The sequence below is a fragment of the Amphiprion ocellaris genome, chromosome 20, assembly GCF_022539595.1.
Source record: "Amphiprion ocellaris isolate individual 3 ecotype Okinawa chromosome 20, ASM2253959v1, whole genome shotgun sequence".
NCBI lineage: Eukaryota > Metazoa > Chordata > Actinopteri > Pomacentridae > Amphiprion > Amphiprion ocellaris.
In genome coordinates, this window is record NC_072785.1 from 20504640 (window position 1) to 20519480 (window position 14841).

The following is a 14841-nucleotide window of genomic DNA, read 5'->3' on the forward strand; positions in this document are numbered from 1 at the left end:
TCCTAATGAGTCAATTAGAGCGAGTTAATGAAGTTCTGAGACTACAAGTCGAAGGGTGACCAAACATTTGCACGTTTAATTTACTTCTGTTTTAAATTACTGACATAAAAAAAGAAAAACACTGCATTAACATCTGAGGAGTGTCTCATTTTCTGTGGGTTTGCTGCAGGCGCTGTATTTACTTCTTTTCACTTCAGAAATCCCAGGGGGGCCTAAACCTTTGCAAAAAACTGTTTATCTATGTGGAGATATGATGCTGTGTACATACAATAAAAAAGATTTTTAAAAAAACATTCCATGTGTAGCTTGAAGAAAATATTTTCAACCTTTTGACACCAGAAAACTTTAAAGCTAACAGAAGAAAATGAATAAACTATATCTCCAAAGATCGAAGGTTTGCATTTAGAAGTTAAACACTCTCAAAAGATTTAGTGTTTCTCTAAAAACAAAGTGTACAAAGCCTCTGCAGTGCTATTCACGATCAGTGAAGCTCATTACAGAGACATTTTAGTTGTGTTATTGGCTTCTAAAATTTATGTGAAAGCGCAAGCAAAATTGTGTCAGCTTTATGGCTGAACTGACATTGGCTGATTTTCTTGTTTGTACTGCACTAAAATGCATTGATCTAACATGTAGCGCTGTGCCATGTTGTAACTCAAGCACTGAATACATGCAGTGGTGTGTGGGTGTCGTCTTGTACGTGGTAGTGAACAATTTTTGAAGTTAGCAGGTCAGAGTGGCCTCCACAGGGCTGCCACTACAGATGGCTCATTAGACTAGTGTTTGATACAAACCCCCCCCTGCTCTCCACTTCGCCTCCATCTCCCATCCCTCCGTCCCGCTGTCATCCCTCTTTCATCAGTCTAACACTCTACCAGCTGCTCACGTCTAACAGCCACAAAAGTTCACACACCAGAAAGAAAGAGAGAGCTGTGCAACATATTGCTCTCATGGGTACAAGCAGTTCTTAAATGGTGATTTTCTATAGACATCACTAAATTAAAACGGGTGGCAGCACAAACTAGTTTTTATGTGGAGATTAGCAGTTATGGAATAATTACATTCAGTGACTTCCAAGTTAATGTTGGCTTGCTACAATGACATTAACATAAATAGGAGTCATTTTCTAAATTATGCTTCATAATGAAGAAATCTGGGATATTTTAAAATGGCATTTTACACAAATGAGGCAAACCTCAAATTACAGAAGTAGTTAGACATACTGAGAACATCATACTAAAGCTTTATCATAATCACTAGTCACTAATCACTAATAAAGTGCATGATTAGCCTACTGCTACCTCTGAAAAACATATTTCTGTATGATGTAAATAAAAACAATTAATACCTACTACAAAGGACTGGAGTCAGAAGTCTTCACAGCTATAACAATTTGTGCCTGAACCTAGAATGACTTGGAAATGTACAAAATGGACCCGAACCAGACCTGACTATTATTTAAAAGCTACGATACAAACCTGATTGACACCAGCTTGCTACAGAATCTGCCGTAATAGAACAAGAACTGACCCTGACTGGGGCGGGTCTAAGAGTTAGTGTACAATTATTAACCCTCCTGTTGTCTTTATTTACCGGCGCCAAAAAAATATTGTTTCCTTGTCTGAAAAAAATCCAAAAATTCCGCAAAAAATTCCCCAAATTCCTGAAAATTATTCCCTAAAGGTTTATTTTTAAAAAAAAATCCCCCAAATTTGGCAAGAAAAGTCTTGTAAATATTTTCAAAAAATTAGCAAAAATCTTCCAAAAAATCCTAAAAATGTCTAAGGTGATTACATACATATCAGTAAAACTTCTAATATTTTCCTTAAGAACATTCACAAAAAATCAACCAAAATCCAGTGAAATTCGCTGGATTTTGGTTGATTTTTTTGTGAATGTTCTTAAAGAAACATTTTTTTTTAACATTTCTTTTTTTCCACCAAAAAAAATGTTCAAAAAATTTCCCAAAAATGTTGAAAATGTGGACAGAAAAATATATTTCTTTCCACATTTTCAGACTTTAAAATGGGTCAAATTGACCCGCAGGACGACACGAGGGTTAAATTATAAAAATGAATCTAACCTTCTCCTCAGCACATTTCAGTTGGAGAATGTGAGGCCGCCAACTTCACAGGAATCCAGGATGGATTTAATTGATTGTCTTTTCAACTAGCGCTGCCCTCTAATGTTTTGTTTGTTTTCTTAGCTGTCAAATACATTAATGTTCTCATCACTAATTACATGTCAATGCCCTGTTCTGTGAAGTTCCTCAAGAGTCGTATTCTGTTGTTTCTACTCATGCTACCATGTGGCCACTTGCTCAGCTTTTTCAACAGTATATTATTGCTATGAGCTGGCAGCTCATCAAGTTGGATGGTGGACGGAGACATTTGTGACTAAACTGTCAACGTGTAGAGCGAATAGCTGAGGAGTAGAACCCACCAAATCCAACACCTGAGCAGAAGGTCTGTAAGGACGGCCCACTTTGGTTCTATTTTGCTGGGGAATGTTGGCAGCACTTGCGTTTGAATTCTTCAGCTAGAGAAAGCCATTGATACACATAATATTGTATGGACTGAAATAAAACCTGGTTTTAGGTATGCTCTGACAACTGAATAAATGATTCAATTTTATTGTATTAAATATAAAAGAAAATATTTAAACAGTGAAAATCTTTAAATCTTTCTTTAAAATTAGATTTTGACACGAGTCATCTCCAGGATCAGGTAATACAGCAGGAGGCCCTATAAGACTTTTATCTTGTCAGCTGATAATTTGCTACATACTGTGTGGAAACGTATGAAAATCTAATGTCACATATCTGCTGGGAATCACAGACTAAGCAGGAGTTCTTCTGAAATGAACTGATTTAAGCATCAACATTCACAGTATCACTGTATCCCAGCTGGGAGCGGAGTGAATTTGTCCTATAGATTATTTTATTAAACACCTAGAATGATGAATATTATAATAATACGAATAGTTCATAACTTAGAGCTTCCTCCCCAAAACATGCTGAGGTTAATTGGTGATTCCAAATTGTCCATAGGTGTGAATGTGAATGTGATTGTCTCTAAGTGTAGAGCTGTGACAGACTGGCCACCTGTCCAGGTGTCCCCTGCCTTCACTATAAGTCAGCTGGGATAGACTCCACCCCCTCTGCAACCCTAGTGAGGATTAAGCGGTGTATAGATAATGGATGGATGTTTTTCACAGTAATTTACCTTAAACACACAGCAGTTATAAAATGCTAAAAAAAAAAAAAAAAATCACACCGTAATGTGTTTTTTTCTGGTGACATTCTGGCAACCACAGCTGCTTGTAATTTACTGTAAATTTGAGCTTTGCAATTAAACATCTCAGTATATTATACAGTTGTACTCTGTTGATCACAGAGATTCAACTGTAATTAGGTTTACAGTCTACAGTCTGTTGTTTTAAAATAGCTTACTCTAAACAGGTTTATGTTTTAGTTGCTGTCTTGAAAGCAAACTACCACAAACAGGTTTACAATTTATCAGTTTTTTTCCACAATAATTTACTGTAAACAAACTATGACAAACCTGTTTGCAAACAATTGGATATTTATGCATCCGGAATTACAGAGCAACATGAACATCCATTCTGAGTCACATCTCAGGACATCTGATGAATGCCAATCCAATATTCTGGTCTGTTTTGATCTCATGAGCAAAATATCATCCTCTTAAGCTGCTAAATGCTTCACTATGTTCACCAGCTTTTCACTCGCTGCATCCACCTGAGCAGACAATGCATCATTTTCAGCACTTTTTCACTGGACAGCAGCTGCTTGCATCAGCCACTGAACCTAAACAGCGACATTTAGGATCAAACAGTTAAATATTGATGTGAACGCTCCGTAAAGCTGCAGATTAAGGTGATAATTCTCTGTAGATCCTGCTGCAATTGTGTCATTTTTTGACAGTGTAACCTGACTATTAAATCAGGAGTTTGAAGCTAACTAAATGTCAATGAGAACAGAGGAATAAGTACATGTGCAACCTCTGTAATGGGTCTGCAATTAGCTGGTGCAACTCAATGCAGCCTCACACCAAAATATGGGAAATGTACTAGTTTTGCAATAATAATTTGGTCTATTTGTTTGTATTGGCCTTCAACCTCATCATCTGACTCACAGGTTTTCTTAACTTTGAGTGTAAAAACATCAGTATGGTCCAGCTAAGTCAACCATCTTTATTGTGATTATTATACAGCTTTGTTGTGTTGCCTTTTTCTGTCATTTTCCATCACAATTTTCTTTTGTTTACACCACAAAACTAAGGAAAACACCACAGGTTGGTTTCAAATACTAACCATAAACCTGCAGTGGTTTTCTTGCTTGCCAGGATGACAAGTCCTGCCAAAAACGTGAGTCCCCCTACAATTTCACAAACTTTTTTTTGTGGAAATTATATGTTTTGCGCTGTGAACCAAAATGGCTATTACACATTTTGGTGTGAGGCTGGGATTTGTAGAGGAGAAAAGCAACCGCCTGGTGATGAGGACAGAGAGTTTGCTCTCCTAAGTATGTTTGTATTGATTTACTACATATTTTTATGTAGTATCCATTATATTATTACAAAGGTAGTATATTCCTCCTTTTTATCTTTTTCCGAGCAATTGCTAAAGTGGATGCATTTATGTGTGCAACCACAGGGTGACCTATAGTCTGTTCTGCAACATAAAACACTCTTTATTACAGAAACATGGTATCCAGCCCCTATGGGTGGCCGTACACTGCAAAGATTTATTTCATTATTGCTAAATGCAATGCATCACATTGCATCAAACTGTAGCCGTGCATCGCTTCTCATTGGGGCGATTGAATGGGCGTGGTTTGTAACACTTCCATCATCACAGTGTATGTATCACTGAAGTTTATTAGACACTGTTTATGGCTGTGGAGTGCGGTCTGGATGCCTGGTGTTCATGCGAGTTATTGATGTGTGCGGAGTCATTGTGTGTAATTGTACTGTGAGGTGTCTTGTCTGCGATAGCCGGAGTTGACAGACTGAGTCCTTGCTTGTGAGTGCATCGCTGATTAAATGGGTCTGATTGAAATGGGTTTGACCCATAAGGAGGAGGCAGGGCCACACTGCCTCATTGCTTCTGTAACAGCCACTATAATTTAAGAGCCACACATGAAGACTCACACAAATGTACACCGCATCAGCTGTACAGGAGGAATTCAGTAAAGTAATAAATGTAAAAAATGTCAGCATGACCTAGAGTTTAAATTTCATGCATGACTGAGTTTTACTCTTAATGTACAATATTTCATCGTTGGGAAATTCCAGATTCCAGAGGCAACGCAAATTAGGCACAAGAGAGGGCAAATTAATGAAGATCAAAGGTGTTTATAAACCAGGAAAATCATAGAAAATTTCCATCAATATTTAAGCATGGCTTATTGGCTATCTGGCAGAGGGGAGACAGAGTGAGGAGAGTGAGACAGAATAGTAAAGAGATTCTCTAAATGTGGTTTCAACCTTTTTATAATACGCTAAATATTTTATCACGGCTGTGACAATTAAACAGCTATAATTTCCATCCCCGGAAATACAGGGTCATCTTCTCTTCTCTTCTCTTCTCTTCTCTTCTCTAGTAACATTAATGAGGCAACCCGGATGTTTAGAGATGTGTCTTTCCTCCTCCCTCTTAAAAACTGCTACCAAACACACCTTGAACTCGTGGTGCACTCAGAGATACAGGCATATAGGGACTGCGACTCAGCTCAAGGAACTTTTCCACGAGGCTGCCAAGAGAACATCGCATTAATATTTCATTCATGAAGTGTTAGGTGGTAATAAAACATGACCCCAAACTGTGCACAGACGGAAAGGGAGGAACCGTCCGCGGCTAAAACCCGAGTTACGGAAACAGCCCTGGGGACAGAGGTGTCGCCAGACAGAGTTCGAACTTTCCTTGTTTTTTACGTGTGAATGCACCTAACCAGGTTACATCATTTCTGCTCTCAAACCCCTGCAGAGAGCGTAATTCACATAAAGCTAAGCCCTTAATCTAGCTTCGATTTACAGGCACCAGTGTTTGCTTTAAGCTTCGCCTCCTCTCTGATTGATTGTTTTCCCAAAGGAGATCTTGTTCTTATAAATCAATAATCACTGGCCATATATGCAGTTAGGTTTCTTGTCCCTAGGTGCCTAAAACAAGCGGTAGAAGAACATTAAAGGCCCTTACAAAGCAGAAATCAGTGGGCAAGTGAAGCTTAAACAGTCTCCGTCCTTCCCTCTCGCAGACAGTCTTGGAAATTGGCTCGAGGTTTCAGTGTGCGAAAGTGCAGAGGTGGCTGCAAGAGAACAACACATTGATTCCATCTAAGAGGTGCTGTTGTTTGGGTGCAGGTAATGTGTGAGTGCTGGGAGAGGGACTCAGGAGATGGCTCACAACTGCTTGGTTACGTTGTCTAATGAAAGCTTCAATTTCTGTGCTTTTGGACCGGGCTCAGCTCATCCATCACCGGCAGGAAAGTGTGGAGCCTCTGGGAGTCCCTCCATCTCATCCCATCTCTGAGAATGAGAAAACTAATAATAGGACATGCCTGGGCATTATCGCAGAAGGCATCATTTTCTGCTTTTAGGCCCTCCCTCCTCCCCCAAAAACAAAAAATTGTGATGTCCCTGATTTGGTCCTAGTGGAGGAAGATACTGTGTGTTCAACAGATCAGATGTGGTTTAATGAGGTGAGTGAAAGTTCAGGATCCACTGTAGCTCCCGCCACCATGACATTCTCACAAATATTTTTCCAAAATCCAATCAGAGGTTTTCATGTATCGTGGACACATACATTTGCATTTTAATGTGTTTCTACATGTGAGTGACAGTAGCGTGCTGTTGCTGAAGGACTGCTTGGTGTTTTCCACTCAGCCTGGGTGTCCAATAAAGACAGAGCGCAGTATAGATGGAAGAGGAACTTACAGATGCTAGAGGGAATACGATGGTGGCTGCACTGCTACACTAATGAACCCTGACTTAGCTGACCTCTCTGGGCTCCAGAGAGTGTTAGCAGCCACACACAAGGCAGCCAATTAGACTCGAGCCAGAGCCGAGACGCACAAGATTACAAGGGAGAGTGGGAGAGGGCCACTGATGAGTGTGTGCGCTATGGGGAGGGCTGGTGCTGTTAGGAGTTGGAGGTGAAATAAAGCCGACTGTACATGTACGCTTGGATTGTTTATACAAGATCAATAAATGAATCCCACATAATTGAAATATTGTTATTTAAAAGAATATCCACAAATAGTTGCACCAAGCAGTCTATAGCCATGAATAAATTAGACAGACCCTCCAACCACTCCTATGATGGAGGAAGACACTCCAAATGAAAGTCATGCAAAATGGCTACATTTTGCATGACTTTATGGTCATTTTGTTTCTTTTTGAGAGGTTTTAGATCTGTCTTTGTGGTTTTTTTTTTTTTTTTTTTTTTTTTTTTTAAACTCTACTTACATTTGGTTTGGCCACATAAACACCTATTATAATGTTGCTAATATGTTACCCATATCAACTTCATAAGGTAATAGTATGCCAGAGTTGTACTTACTCATTTTCACAGAACATACTGTAAAATTATGGCAGAACTTGTCACCATAGTAGCCCTGTAAAGAAAACAGAGCTTGTGTTTCGGCACTCCAGTGAAATTTTGAGTTTTTTTCTTTTTTCTTTTTGAATTATGGTACGTTTTGAGGCCATGATGTTCAGCTTTACTGTAAATGTTATTCGGTTAAAAGTATTGGTTATTAGTCTCCTTGATTAGATCCTGAAAAATCCATATGAGTCCACATCAGCTGAAAATGCAACAAAGTGTAAAAATAATGCAAAGAAACAACTCCAATGTCGTCTTCCAGCTTCCTAAAGCAAACGATAGAAACTTGCGAGTCATGTGACAATGGAAACAGGCAAATAGAAAGAATTGGCAAAAAAAAAAAAAAATTCATATACCTTATAAAAATACAACCTTTTTTGTGAAACTAATACACTTTTATGCAGCAGACTAATGTAACTTTTGAACAATTTAGTGTCAGACCGCACTGTTCTACTTTCATGTGAGCAAAAATGACTTAAAAACGCACCACTGCAGCACAATCACTTGATTTGTCACTTGGAGCTTGAAAAATAAAATTAAGACAATTACGTAAGTTTATCTTCAGGGCAGCAAGCAATGTCTGAACCTGGCCGCCTCCCGTGACAATCACGCATCATTTAATGGTTTTACTGCCTGACAGCGTTGATGATTTTGAGATATTTTCAGCCTGCAAATAATTCCAAAGCATTCCATTTTCATTTCTGCTAAATTAAAAGATTCATAAATGGTGTAATGTGTGTCCTCTGCTCCCATTTCTTTATCTCCTCCAGGTTTTCGATTCTCTTTTTCTCCTGCAGCAGAGATGTTAAGCTCTCCTTCACCTCCTCCTCCTCGCTCCCCAGGGATCCCATCACGCCCACCGTCTCCCATGGATACTTCAACTCTCTCTCTCATCACCGTGGAGACCCAGCAAGCCGCTTGCTCCCAGCAGGCATTGGCCCAGTGAACGAATCCACCAATAACATGCCATTATCACCTGCCTTAATGGAGTCATTTAGCTGGTTCACATTCCTTTTGAACGCCTCATAAGTTCCTGCACTCACAAAAGACTTGAACGACTCCCAGGTTCAGCGTTTTCAGTAAAGACACATTTAATGTGGCAAAACCTATTAGAGGCATTAATAATCAATGAATTTGCAGTGTTGCACACCTTCTAATTAGCATCCTGTTAGAAATCTCTCCACTGTAAATTTTAACACTCAGGTTTTACAGTTTGATCATATATTCGGCTTTGAAACTTGATTTTGTCAAATTTGCAACAACCAAACTGTTAAAAGAAAAATGAAAAGGAGAAATTTTCTCTGAGGCTTAGCTGGGATTTGTTGCACTGTTTTGCAGAAACAAAACTTCAAGGCTTCTTTCTCATCCTCGTAGGCAGCAAACACTTTATTCAATTAACTCAATCTCCTGTGTGATATTCTGTTGTTTATCCGTGTGTGTTTTCTCCATAGGGTTTCTCACCTCCTCCCACTCAGCCTGTAACTTCATAAATTTGCCCACGGTGACGCCACTGTGGGCAGGAATGTATGCAATGTGTCTATAAGGGGTGGGTTTTCATGACTGCTAGCTGCACTGAATAAATGAATTTCAAACAGGGCCCTGAAATGGGAACATCCTGCTCTAAACCAACAAGTATTCCTGAGGCAACACACGAGATCCGTATTGTGCTACAAATCCTAGTATTTCTCAGTAATCCTCGGTAATCTTCAATCACAGACTATTTCAACTCCACAACCTTTTGCAGGAACTCTGCGACATCTCATATGCGCTGCACGTCCTGACACATACACATTCAAGCAACTTCCTTCTGGGACACATTACCAGTAAGCCCGAGAGCTCGTCCCGTGAGAACTGTTGCCCTTCTTAACCAAACCTTTACGATGGTCTCTCTGCTCATGTATAGGGAAGCGACATTCATAGGGGAGGTCTGGCTTTAATTGTGCCTTAATGTGTTTGGGTTATTGTCTGTAGCCTTTAGTCTAGTGAATACAGGAGCACCTTTAGAAAAAGACAAACATTAACGTCATGCACTGTTCTATTCACAAACATTAGAGATTAAATATTAGTCAGAAAATTAGTTGTAAGCTGTTTTAATCATTTTAATTTTACAAGCCGAAATGCAAATTATGATGTAAGGATTATAATTCTGTTATATTTGGTGTTTCTTGTACATGAATAAGTATGATTATTGTTACTTGCAACCCTTATTATCATATAGCTATAACAGCATGATTTTATTTCCTTTTCATAAAGCTTATAATGTGTTTTTCATTTCCGATTTAGACTCATTTCTGTAGACATTATTGATTTGGTTGTAATTTGGCATATGTTATTATGCTTCATATTTTATGACACCGTGCAAAGCAAGCAATCCGAGTATAAAAATGCTCTGCTTTATCTTACCCTCTAATAGGAAAAAAAAAGATGATTTTATTCCCCAAGTCATAAAATTGCCCATTCCATAATTACCTCCACATAAAAACAGTCACTCTGGGAGTACTGTTTGCACATCTATTCTACAGAAACAGTCGGAAGTTTTGCTGTTAATAGAATGAGCTGTGATTCTCATTCTCTCTGTCTCTGCTTCCCACTGAGCTTCTGCTCCCACGAGGAACTGGAATCATCCATATGCACAGTGTGTCTGTTTGTTTGATTGTGTCCCATCCCTCCGAGAGTGTGTTTTTACATGCACTCTGACACATTTATCAGTATAGCTCACAGCTATCTGACACTGACATGTTTAGATCATGCGTTGCTCTGCGCCCAGGGGCCCCACTGCAGCTTTGATAAGGGCAGGAGCAGGTGAATTGTATTCAGACCCATTCACTGGTGTCTGATGTAATCTCATGTCTGTTTATAATGCAGGCTCTAACACAGGAAAATGTTTTTATGTGAGGTAATGGAAGACATAAAACACGTTGCTTTTACTGTCGCAGTGCAAATACAATATCCACGATTTACAGTTTGAGGCTTCTATGGTCACATACGAAGCATGACAGAGAATTACTAAACCAAAACAACAGACGATGGAAGCAGAACACAGTGTTTCTTTTTCTGCTAGGCTGGCACGAGGCCACTGGAAGCTGCACATGGCCACCCTAACACAAGCTGACACCCAACATCACGGCTGCTCTCCTGTGGAGAAGCTGCAAACCCTCTCTTGATTTCCTCAGCACCTCCACAGCTACTTCCATCCTTCAAATTGTCACTATTTTTTGTTAAAATGTGACTCGAATTCCCTCCAAAATGTGCTCTCCGTTGTCTTTCAGTGACTGTGTAGGCCTGACGCGCTGAAGGAGTAAAAGCCCTCTGCTTAACGGGCTCGTAAAAATAGAAGCTACAGTGCACTGGGCTCGTTACGGTGGAGAGAGCGTGAGAGGGATTTTTATGAGGGACGTGTGGCCTGGTGTAAAGCTCAGAAATGTTCGTGACAATGCCAAGAGCCATTGGAGGCACTGAAAGTAGCTCACACCAGGGGGGCAGAATCCCTTTTTCATCCTTGAAGACATTTCTGTGCAGGACCTCAGGCCCACAGGAACTCCAATGTAAACTTCAACTTTGCCTTGACTAAAAGCTACACGGTCTGAAAGTCTTCTCCCTAGAAGTAATGCAGTCTAAAACAACAACTGCGCCAAACAACCCACCTTTGTCTTTTTAGAGATTCAATTTAAACATAATTAAACATTTTGGTACATACATTTATTTACTTTCTTGCTGAAAGCTGTCAAAATGTGAACCTAAACCCAGCTGCTGGCTAGCTTAGCTTAGCATAAAGGCTGTTAAAGGGGGAAGCAGCTTCCCTGGTTCTACCCAACGTTAAAAAAAATCTCAGCATTTGACACGTTAATGTTTGTTAAATAAATATATATAAATCAAAATGGCAAGTTGTGTGTTTACATGGTGTTATGCATTGGACTACTTTCTTGGGCACTGAGTAACTTCTTGGGGTGTTCATCCAGCCAAACTAAATATTCCTGCACATTACGTTATCCTGCTACATTATAAAGCAATAGGAAGAAATATTTAATCTACCCTCATTCAAATGAATAGTTTCTATTTTAGGCCTGTAACATAAAAAAATGATTTAACATTTTGGGAAATCGGCTTAATTCACTTTCTTTCTGAGATCGAGGGCCGGGAGGCAATTAGCGTAGCTTAGCAATAAAGACTGGGAGCAGAAAGAAACATAGTCTGCCTCTCTACATGGTCCCAAAATATATCTCAAGTCCACATAACATACTGTGTCTTCTTATCGCTCAAACAAACTGTAATGTGGGAAGGATAGTTTGTGGTTTTAAGGAGAGCTGCCCTCTGTGACCATATCTTAAACTTCTTTTAGACATATGATCCTTTCTGTTAATCTGAAAGCATTCAGAAGTGTCGGCTTTCTGTCTGACGTATCAACATGGTACAGTCTGAAGTGCATACAGTCACAGTAAGAGGTGGGAAAAAAACAAGCAAACAAAAATAAACGACATACTTGTGAGATGTGTGAAGTAAATAATTAAAAGCTTTTTCCTCATTTCAGCACCAATATTGGTCCAAAAGCATCACAGAGAAAGAAAAATATACATTTTTGAAGCCAAAATCACAAAGCACCTTTCTGATTCACTTTGCTGTACAATGTCACATACTACAAACAGAAATGTCCATAAAACTAAAGGTTTACTGCAATGAAAACAGACCAGGTCAGATTAATGAGACTCACCAAAAACAGCAATTGAGTTTGTTGCTTCCAGCTGTTTGTAGAAATCCTTCATCTGAGTTTATTAAATACCTGCAGCATCAGACAGCAGCAGGATCCATACGAGCAAGAGAGTTATATGTTTGCATGTGGACCAACAGAAGTAATGCCCTTAGTTTGTTTGTTTTAAAAATCATTTTCTTGCTCTTTTTTTTTGTAAACTAGTAGTGGTTAGATTATCATCACACATGAACAGAATTTTAAGTGTTTAGGAAATTATAAATAAATCAGGCTATTACAGTTATTAAAAGCATATGATAAACTTGCTATCAGTTTAGATTTAGTCTTGTGCATTTTTTAATTAATTAATGAGTGTATGTTTTAATGAAACTGTAAGGTACGTTAAAAAAGAAGTGACAGAAGTCTGGACAACAGAATGCTGTCACTTTAACGGATTAATGAGGCCAGCAACATATCCCAAACAAAAAAAGGTTTTGAAGAACATCAGCCAGAGACAATGATTTCCTGCTGCCATGGTGATTTGGCCATTTGTGATTACATTGTACCTGTGCTAAAACTACATGTGAAACTACATGTCATAGTTGGGAAGGCCGGTCACTTATGGTGAATTGTCCTCAGAAGCGTGACACAGAAACTTCCAGTGGACGGATAAAACCACACTTGTTTTTCCACTTCTGTATGCATATGGATTAAATAGCAGATGTAGCATGTTATTATCTCAGTTTTAAAGATGCTGGTAGGCAATGTTCCCTGTAGTTTTTCCTGAGTCTGAGCAAACACACAAACTCCCTGAGCGTCCCTTGGACCACTGTGAGCAACATCAGACGTGTGCACTGTGGTCACACCAGCATCACATCCATTCAAGTTACATGGTTCATTAAAAGAATCAAATTACAGCATTTACATTTCTGTTAAAACACTTTGTCAACAGGAGCCAGTTGAAGGCTGCAGTGATTTTAGTGACACTACAATGTATAAGAGTGAAGTTATTGAATATTTGTCTCTCTTTACTGTTGCAGTGGTTTTGTAAATTGCAGACGGACCCTGTTCACTCCATAGACACCAATGTTATTCCTGTAGCTTGAAAGACAGCTACTTTTGATAAAACTGGGCTTGTAGCACATTGTCTGCCTTGCAACAATGGGAAAGAGGCACCGTTTATGTTTTGACAACCTATATCTAATGAGTTATTGATGCTGGAAGTCCAAATCTGTGAATATCTTTCCAACTTTACTGAACTTGGGGCCACTACCACCTAAGGAGTGATATATTTAATTCTGAAAAAAGCATTTAGCCATACTTAAAGCTTTAAGTGCTTTATTAACACGGAACTAAAAATTTTGTATTGATTTATTATCACAGGTTCTGTCTGAAAAGAGGTGGCATCATTTTAAACAGTGAAACCAAACTAATGAAATGTAATGACCAACCAGTGAGCAATACTGGATTCTGCAAAAACATAAACAACTTTTTTAAAATCTAAATCTTAACAGTTAATGTATTAACTTATTTTTGTGAGTATGCATGAATTTATTGATTTATTTAGTACTGTTAACATATCAGAGTTCTGAGTGAATTTTTCTTAAGATAGGCAAAGGCCATTTATTGATTACATATAGGCTCTTAAATGTTTATTAAAAACTAAAAAGCATTTTAAAAAAAACAACTTAGGCATTTATTGAGTCACTAAAATACTGTAGAGTACAGACCACATCAGCATGATTATACGCATCCTCTGGTAAATTAACAACCAGATACTGATGTCTCTCACCATATGGACTTCAGGAGATGACTGGGGGATGATAAACTGTGACCTACTGGTTGGGTTCTCTCTGTTCTCATGTTTCTTACATGTTTGTCCCCTGACAGCCGGGTCCTAATGTTTTTTGAGCAACATACCATACTATGACGTTTTTACAATGATGGTTCTACTATGGAACCAGTTTGACATGTTCAGGTGTTCTTTGTTTGAAAACTCAGAGATTTCAGGTATCAGAAGGTGGTTTTCAACTTTCTTTGTTAACTTTCTGCTTCAACTTTAAACTAAATTTCCTTCACTAACCCAGCCCTCTGGACTTCCAGTAAGCTGTGTTCCTATTGGCTGTCCAGGTGGCTGTGTTCCTATTGGCTGTCCAGGCGGCTGCTTGGTGTTATCAGGAACACCTGAGCAGCTCAGTGTCTTCCTGCTTTGTTTAGCTGCAGACAAACATTTCCTCTGCTTCTCTTCACCACAGAACTGGGTCTGGCTCCATTGCTTTAGTTTGTTTTTAAGGCATTGGCTTGCAGCTTCCAGCAGTAAAATTGTCTTTAATGTGTTTCTTGGTGTGTTTCAGGGCTTTGTACTGGATAGTTGTCTTGGTAAATGTGGTTCTTCAGCCACAGTTTGCACATGGTACTAATGTGTGCAGTGATTAGTGGATTTGGTGCAGCTGAGTTGTGTCTTTATCTTGGCTGTAGTGAGTCTTCAGAGGTTTTTGGTCAGACACATTCTGTATTCTTGTTTGTGAACCAGC

The 14841-nt window shown here is 39.0% G+C and overlaps 1 long non-coding RNA gene across 1 annotated transcript in view; it reads left to right on the plus strand.

Moving 5' to 3' along the window:
• The window catches only part of LOC118470940 (uncharacterized), a 37199-nt gene extending 27305 nt beyond the window's left edge, over positions 1 to 9894 (plus strand). The window contains exon 4 of the long non-coding RNA XR_004848127.2: positions 8394 to 9894. This is a non-coding gene — a long non-coding RNA (uncharacterized LOC118470940). The remainder of the gene's footprint in view (positions 1 to 8393) is intronic.
• Positions 9895 to 14841: the final 4947 nt, after the last annotated feature.